The 8,805-nt window shown below is 42.9% G+C and overlaps 1 protein-coding gene across 2 annotated transcripts in view; it reads left to right on the top strand.

Annotated features, from left to right (window-relative positions):
• Positions 1-2,272: 2,272 nt before the first annotated feature.
• The window catches only part of Pak2 (p21 (RAC1) activated kinase 2), a 60,881-nt gene continuing 54,348 nt past the window's right edge, over positions 2,273-8,805 (top strand). The window contains exon 1 of one of the 2 annotated variants that reach the window (XM_032900096.1): positions 2,273-2,527. The gene's annotated coding sequence lies outside the window, so the exon portion shown is untranslated. The remainder of the gene's footprint in view (positions 2,528-8,805) is intronic. The other variant, XM_032900093.1, reaches the window with a different exon arrangement.

Here is an 8,805-nt window from a genome sequence, read left to right as displayed (position 1 = left end):
TGGCTGATTTACGGTTTATACTATCGTCCTTCCATAGACGATAACTGAGTAGTGTTCAATATTTTCAATCAGTTTTTTTAATACGGTATGTGGTCCTTTTTGTCGCAGGCCAAGAGAATGGATATTGTTGTCCTATTCATTATCTCCCAGGATTTGTTCCATTTTTATGATTTATTTATCTTGCAGAGTTATGTTAGGTCCTTTTGGATGCAGAGGACAGAAAAACAGCTCACCTCAACTAGGGGTGGCGGTAGGGCGCAGGTGTGTGTTAATGTGAATCTCAGTCCCTTTCCAAGAATGTTTATGTTAGCTAGTTATTTTGAAGAATGCTACATGCTTTAGGAACTAAAATCATCTTCTGCAGCTCTAATTGGAATATAATGGCTTTAAGGATTATTCTCGGGAAGCTACTTATTTTGATAATCCAAGTTCAGTGCTAATACAGGAAAACAGAATTAGAGTTAAGCAGCCAACATCCATGTAAAGTGACATACAGTCCTATGTTACTCAAGTGTACTGGCTGGTTTTGGGTGTCAACTTGACACAAGCTACAGTTATCACAGAAAGGAGCTTTCCTTGAGGAAATGCCTTCATGAGACCCAGCTGTAAGGCATTTTCTCTACTAGTGTTCAAGGTGGGAGGACCCAGCCCATTGTGAGTGGTGCTGTCCCTGGGCTGGTGGTCCTGGGTTCTATAAGAAAGCAAGTTGAGCAAGCCAGGGGAAGCAAGCCAGTAAGACACATCCCTCCATGGCCTCTGCATCAGCTCCTGCTTCCTGACCTGCTTGAGTTTCAGTCCTGACTTCCTTTGGTGATGAACAGCAGTGTGGAAAGTGTAAGGTGAATAAACCCTTTCCTCCCCAACTTGCTTCTTGGTCATTATGTTTGTGCAGGAATAGAAACCCTGACTAAGACGTCAAGCGTACACCCTATGTTACTAGCAGGTGGCTGAATGTAGAATTTGATAGGCTGCAGAGAATAAAATGGTACACACAAGATATGCACTTCAGAACTGTCCTAAGCAGCCATAGTACTGGGTACTCATCGTCTTGCTTCTTCCAGTGTCATGTAGTTTATCTGACCTCCGACTCACTCTGTATCCCCTTATCCTTCCTCTACCTGCTAGTACTCTAATTCCTCATCTTACTTCAGCCATCTAAGTGCTGGAATCGTATCTTGTGCTGTGGTACTTTCTAACCTTCCCATCTTAGACCAAGCTGCAGCTACACAAGTCTTCTTGTGGCTTGATTGTGAGCCTGGCCTTCCACGGTTCAGCCATCTCTCCCAGCCCTACACGGGTCTTCTTCACTGACCATAGCATTCCTTTTCCTGCTTGTACTTCCCATCCCCTCAGTCCTTCTAGGTTTCCTTTTCTGTTTCCACTTTAAATGCTACTTTCTCTGACTACTCTGTCCACAGTAATCCCCCAGGTTTTTTTTTTTTTTTAACCTTGTAATGGGTATCAATGTTTTGATTATTATGTTTTCATATCTTTAATTTACAAAGACTAGGGGAAACATGCCCATCCTCAAATCTCTGGTGCCTAATGGTGTCCTTTGTAGATATTAGATAGTGACATAGTTATGGAATAAGAATACATAGATTATGGGTTGGGGATTTAGCTCAGTGGTATAGCGCTTCCCTAGCAAGCGCAAGGCCCTGGGTTCAGTCCCCAGCTCCAAAAAAAAAAAACAACCAAAAAAACAAAACAAAACAAAAAAAGAATACATAGATTAACTCCTCCATTGATAAAATACAGAAAAATTAAAAAAAATCTTTGCAAAGAGAGAGGGCCTAATCTGGTTAAATTTGTAGTTTAAAAAAAACAAATAATAATAATAAAAGCAAAGTGAGCTGGGCAGTGATTTCCAGCACGCAGGAGGCAGAAGCAGGTGGATCTTTTAGTTCAAAGTCAGCCTGGACTAGAGTGACTACACAAAGAAACCCTGTCTCGAAAACTCACCCCCTCCCCAAAAAGAGCCAAGTGGTGAATGGATAAATTTTCAGAAACAAACACCCTGTATACACAAACATGTATGGATCAGCTGTTCTCCGTCAACATCTTCAGTAGGCAAAACATAACTGCAGACAGTGCAGAATGCAGAATTAAATGAGGGACAGGTTTTCTCCTTAATGCCCACTGTCCCGGGCCTCCCCGGCAGATGACTGGACTACGGTTCCCAGCAGCCCTGTGAGAGCCCGCCCCTCGGGGCATGACCGCGTAGGGGCGGGGCTATCTTACGGCCCCGCCCCGCGCCCTACCGCCGCCCTCCCCCAGGGTTGTGGCCACGCGCAGAGGCAGCGGTTGTTCCGCTTCCCCTCCGGCCCGGGCCGTCGCCATTGCCGAAGGCTCCTGCCCTCCCCTCCCTGGCTCAAGGGGTTCTGCGCCTCACAGCCTCGGTAGCGACGGCCGCGCCCCGCGCCGCTCCTCTCCGCCCTGCCCTCCTCCCTCTCTGCTCCCCAGCATAGTGCTCGCCCGCGTCGGCCCGGCAGCCCGCCCTGGGTCGGGCGGAGACCTTTCCTCTCTGGTAAGTGCGAACACCGCTCGCCCGGGCCGGGCCGAGCCGCCGCCCTCCTCCCGCCTCCGCGGCCTGGGCCCAGCGGCTCGGGACGCCGGCACCTGCGGGCGGGCCCGCGGCTCCGGGCGGTGGCTCATTGTCTGCGCCTTGGCTCTCCTCAGCTTCGACCGAGAGGAAGCTTGCGGGGCCGTGGGGACCCTGGCCACTGCGGCCGCTCTTGCCCTTCTCTCCGGCCAGCCCTCACCGGACGCCTCGGGTTTGTTTCTGGATGTTCCCTCCTTTACCAGCTGCGTTCTCTGCAGCCTCGTCGCTCGGGAATCCTGAGCCCCTTAAGTTGAGTCTGTAAACTCTTCCTCGTTCTCCACATTAGGAGAAAGTTTTGCAGTGCTCTGGGAGCCTGTGCTTAAGAACAGAACTTAAGGATCTTACAGTTTTTGCTTGATCGTCAGCCAGGAGGTGAAGATTTGCTTCTTAAGGTTAACTTGGGCTGAGGTTGGCTTTTCACCATGTTTGGCTGTCTGAAACACGCGCGCCCTCACTCAACAAAAAAACGTTGCTGCAAATAACTTAGTGGACTCAGGCTTTTGAATAGTTCTAGATCAAGTCGTCCAAGACAGAATGTATAAAATAATTACCATTGTGGCTTGGTGGGAGGCTCTCCCCATCCCGTCTTAATAGAAATAGGTAGAGTGGAAGTGAGATTTGTTTCCTCTTTGACAAATCACCAACTCCCATCGATAGCCGCCAGGTTCTTCTTTACCTGTGGATCTTCTAGCTTTTCATTTCTAATCTTTTAAAAAAGACAGCCAAACCGGTTAGGCCCAAAATTAGACAACGTCGAGCTGTGTTTTGGATGAAAGCTGTGCACGTCACGTTTTTCCCCTGCTGTGTTCGACTCTTCCGCTCTTATAAGTAGGCAGGATATTGAAATAAATACACAAGAATTTGCTCTGGGGAATTTTTTTTTTTTTTTTTTTTTTGGTTGAGCTATCCAAAAGAATAGTATGAATAAAATTAGGTTGGGGTGAAGGCAGTGAATAGTAATTTTTAAAGCAGGTTAGGGCATGTCAACTTTGCCAGAAGCTCTGTGGCATTTGTAGAACATTCTTGTCTCTACCTCAGTTCTTCAGGTGTGTGTGTGTGTGTGTGTGTGTGTGTGTGTGTGTGTGTGTGTGTGTGTAGGAAATCTTTTCATGTACTTTTACACCCATCCTCTCTGCCTTTTCTAGTCAGGGCCTCATTCCAGCCCCGGCTGTTCTGACACTCTTCCTGTCTCAGCTTTATGTGCTGGGATTACACGTGTTAGCCAACACATTTGGCAGCCTCTGGTTTTAGATCTTTCTAGAGATTAATTAGCCAGGAACACTATTGTTCATTTACATAGGGAAGCTGAATTTTATATTGTTGCTTACATAGATAGATAGATATGATATGATAAAGTAACTTTTGGGTTTTGGTAAAAGAGGTTGCCCTAAATGAAAAATGTTTTGTTCTTGTTTTCACTAGTCTATCATTACCTTTCCCTCTACCAAGCTGTGGGGGGGGGAGGGGGAAGGAATGGTTTAGTATCAAGTACTGGCATCCTTTGGTGCTAGGAATTTAGGTGTAGAATTGTCAGGGAATGGAAAAGTACCTTGAAGTTAGCTTCTGCTATTTCTTTCTCTTTTTTAACCCCTCGTACTGGATTGAACCACAGACCTCCCTGTGATGCTAGGCAAGCACTCCATCGCTGAGCTACAACCCCGGCTCTCCCTTCCCTTTTGAGACGTCCCACCCTGTTTCCCTGGCTGGTATTGAGCTCCCTCTCAATCAGGTGAGCCTTGAACTGGTGTTGATTCTTCTCAATCTCCCTCGTAGCTGAGATTGTAAATCTGTGCCAGCAGAATGGTTCATTTCTTTCAGAAGCAGGTGTTTGTTTATTTTTCTTTTAAAACTGGCTCTTTCTTTGATACCCAGGTTTGTTTCAAACTTCTGGACTTAAGATCTGTATCAAGATCCTAGTAAGTGGGATTACAGATGTACACCATTGTGTTGGGCAAGCATACATTTTTTTTTTTTTTTTTTAAAGAATTCTTGAATATTTCACTTATCTTGGGGCCTTGATTCCAAATTTACCTTTTGAGAGAAAGAGATTAATTCTTCTGGTATCTTATGATACCAGCACTGCAAACCTAAATTCATAAAGTGATAATTTTTAGTTGATATATGTCTAATAAAGGGTTCTCATGTTTCTTTGATCTTTGATAGGCAAGTTTCCAAGTAGACTAGACGAAGGCTAGTTTTCTTGTTCTAAATGAGGGGACTTAGAACCTGTGCTGGTTAGCTGAAGTTAAGCTCTGAATTATACTTTCACAAAGGGCAGGAGCTTGTATAGGTAGCCAAGTAGAAAACAAGTAGCTGTGGTTGAATCTTTACTAGCATCATCAGTGTCGGTTAATACAGTGATAATGTTCAGTATACAGTCCTTTCAGTTTTCTGGATTTGGTTCAAATTGGACTGTGTTCAATTCTTGCGACTAGATCAGGTCTTTCTCCTCTCAAGCACTTCTAGTTACAGAATTGACTGATTCTTGTCTAATTAGAGGGAGGTTGCTACTAGCAAACTGAGCTTCTGAGTTCTCGTATCCTTTTTATTCTTTAAGGAATATTTTAATCTGTATGTGTGTTTTGCCTGCATGTGTGTATATGTACCACGTGGGTGCCCAGGAAGGCCAGTATAGCATGTCAGATTCCTGGAACTGGAGTTACTGACAGTGGTGAGCTGCCAAGGGTGCCGGGTGCTGAACTGAGCCATCTCTCTTGCCCTTCTTTTTTATTTTATAAGCCTCTGTAGAAGCAGAGAGAGGTTTAAAATGTTCCTAATTATAATCAAGGAATACTGTTTTCTGTGATCAAAATTGGTTTTACTGCTTCATTTCTTTCTTCTTTCATTTGTTCGTTCATTCGTTTGTGACAGGGTTTCTCTGCATGGCCCTGGCTGTTCTGGAACTCACTCTGTAGACCAGGCTGGCCTCACCTTAAGAGGTCCACCTGTTTTTGCCTCTGGAGTGCTGGGATTAAAAGTGTGCACCACCACTTCCTGGTTTGGTAATTAGCCTGGACGTTCATTCAGGATAGTGAAGTTCTTGCCTGTCTTTTTTTTTTTGGTTCTTTTTTTCGGAGCTGGGGACTGAACCCAGGGCCTTGTGCTTCCTAGGCAAGCGCTCTACCACTGAGCTAAATCCCCAACCCCTTGCCTGTCTTGTATAGTGAAATTTAACTCTGTCTGTCCCAGGAGCTGAAGACCTGAGTTTGAATCTTGGTATTCTAATTGATCTTGGACAAGATAACCTTTTTTTTCTTTTTGAATTTGTTTTTTGAGTCAGTTTCATATATATATATATATATATATATATATATATATATAGAGAGAGAGAGAGAGAGAGAGAGAGAGAATTCTGATTATTGTAACCCTTAATTTCCCCGTCTTTTACAAATCTTTTGTTTGGTGTTCCTGAAAACAGTCTTGAGTATGTAGTGTGGCTGGCCTTGAACTCATAATGTCCCCCCCTTTCTGAGCCATTTAAGTGATAGGATTATAGGTTGAGCTACTATGACCTGTTTACCTTGATTTTAAAATTGGAAAAAAGACCCCTTGTATATTGATTTCCATATACATAACACAATGATGCCTCATCTTTTTAACAGTTATGAGCTGCCCCATTATATGGTGCTCTTATCTGTGAGCTGCCCCATTATATGGTACTCTTATCTGTGCTCATTTATGATTTTCTGATTCTGAGCCTTCAGGGCCTTAATGAGCTTCCATGTATCTGTACATTCTCATAAGAGGATTAAATGTTTTTATTATTAAAGTTAAAAAGTATTTCATAGTGGAAGGGGAAGCCCTTGCTCCTGCTAAGACTGACCCCCCAGTGAACGTGATTGTTGTGGGGAGGGCGGTAATGGGGGGAGGATGAGAAGGGGAACACCCATATAGAAGGGGAGGGAGAGGGGTTAAGGGAATGTTGGCCCGGAAACTGGGAAAGGGAATAACAATCGAAATGTAAATAAGAAATACTCAAATTAATAAAGAAATTTAAAAGACTAAAAAAAAAAAAAGTATTTCATGTACATTGTGGGAAGGGACATGTGAAGGTCAGAGGGCAACTTGTGGGACTCTGTTCTTTCCTGTGTTCTCTCCTTCCGTGTGTGGTATTGAATCTGGTCATCAGGCTTGGCAGCGGGCACCTTTACCCACCCACTGAACTCATTTTTCCTACCAAGAGGGTACCACAACCTACCTCTGGCTGTGATTAAGTTTTTTAATAGTAGCCATCTTACTGTGTATGACGTATCTCATAGTAATTACTAGTGACACTGAATGTCTTTTCATGTGTTGTCATTTCTTAACTTTGAAGTTTTGTCAGATCAGCTCCTTACAGGTTAGTTTTTCTGAGGGCTTAACTTTTCTACTGATGGGGTTAAATAAATTAATAAATAAATAAATAAATTAAGGAGCTAGATTGTGGTAGTGATATATTTAGTTTCATGAGAAGCTTCAGTACTGTTTTCAAAACTGAGTTTTCTTGCATTCTACATCCTTGCAAGCGTGTGGATTTTATCTTTTCTAAAACACGTATTAATTAGCAGTATGTACTTGGTCATTGTTTCTTAAAGTCTTCAATGATGTGTAATGTTGTAATCTTTTCATTTGTGGCTGTATGTCATCTTTGATAGGCTATCTCGTAAGCTATTTTGTCCATTCTTTTTGTTGTTGTTGTTGTTAAAGATTTATTTACTTTATTTATATGAGTACACTGTAGCTGTCTTCAGACACACCAGAAGAGGGCATCAGATCCCATTACAGATGGTTGTGAGCCACCATGTGGTTGCTGGGAATTGAACTCAGGACCTCTGGAAGAGCAGTCAGTGCTCTTAACCACTGAGCAATCTCTCCAGCCCTATTTTGTCCATACTTAATAGAGTTCATTTTTCTGTTACTGAGTAATGAGTTCTTTGAGTTCATGTAAAAGTCTTATGAGGAACTTTTTTTTTTTTTTTGGTAGATATTTCTACTGGTCTGTGGCTTGTCTCCTCGTTCTCCTAACTGATGACTTTATGATGTGCTCTGGTGTGGTATTGTTTAGTGACAAATAGGTTCTGCATTTCTTGAGATCCTGTTTACAGATTGTATGTTATCAGTAAAATAATTGCCCTATTATATATTTTTGTATCTTTGCTTATTTTTGGTATTTATTTCTGTGGTGGTGGCAAAGGTGCATGAGAGGGCACCTTGCAGCATCTGGATCTCACCACGTGGGTTCAGTGGATGAACTCAAATTGTTAGGCTTGGCCTCAGGCACCTTTACCCACCTCACCACTCCCGTATTTTCTTTGTGAGAAGGAGTCTCATGCAGCCCAAGCTGACCTAGGAAAAAAATGTCTAGCTGAGGATGAGCTTGAACTCCTGACCCTCCTGGCCTAACCTCTCCACCCTCTTAGTGCCTGGGTAACTAGCATTATAGGTGTGTACTGTTTTGCTCTGTTCAGTCTTGGACTTTGTTTTAAAATCTTGTCGGTACCCTTTTGACTCAATATATTATTAAGCTTTGTCTTTCTTTCCTTTTGGTTTCGTCCTCTCTTCTAAACTGATGTAGTCTGGGGCAGCACACATGCCTGTGACCCAGCACTCGGCAGGCTGAGTGAGGCAGAAGGATGGAGAGATGGCACCTAGCCTTCATTACAGACTCTCAGGGATAACCTGCTATGGTTTCTGCTTTATTCTAAAAATGGATGTTTAAAAATGTTTTATTGTAAAAGATGATAATGAGTGATTGCTTTCTGATGCTTATTAATGATTGCCTTTGTAATTGCTGTTGGGAGGTTTTTTTAAATTTTATTGAACCCATGTACTATGAAGTTACCTTCTTAACTTTTTTCTTTACTTTTTCTTTTTTTGGGGATGGGGGTTCTTTATAACAGCTTGTTTATTTTTATTTTTATGTACATTGGTGTTTTCCCTGCATGTATGTCTGTGTGAGAGTGTCAGATCTTGGAATTACAGACAGTTGTGAGCTGCCATATGAGTGCTGGGAATTGAACCCTGGTCCTCAGGAAGAGCAGTCTTAAAAAAGAGTGCTTGCTGCTCTTTCAGAAGACCTAAAGCTTGGGTCCCAGAACCCACATCCAGATTTAACACCCTCTTCTGGACTCCATGGGCACTTCCTCCACATGGTATTCACTCACATAGTGATATATAAATTAAAATAAAATAAATCTTTAAAAAATCTTTTTTCTCTAAAACAT

This window comes from Rattus rattus, chromosome 4, assembly GCF_011064425.1.
Source record: "Rattus rattus isolate New Zealand chromosome 4, Rrattus_CSIRO_v1, whole genome shotgun sequence".
Taxonomy (NCBI): domain Eukaryota; kingdom Metazoa; phylum Chordata; class Mammalia; order Rodentia; family Muridae; genus Rattus; species Rattus rattus.
This window is presented reverse-complemented; position numbering and strand designations above follow the sequence as displayed.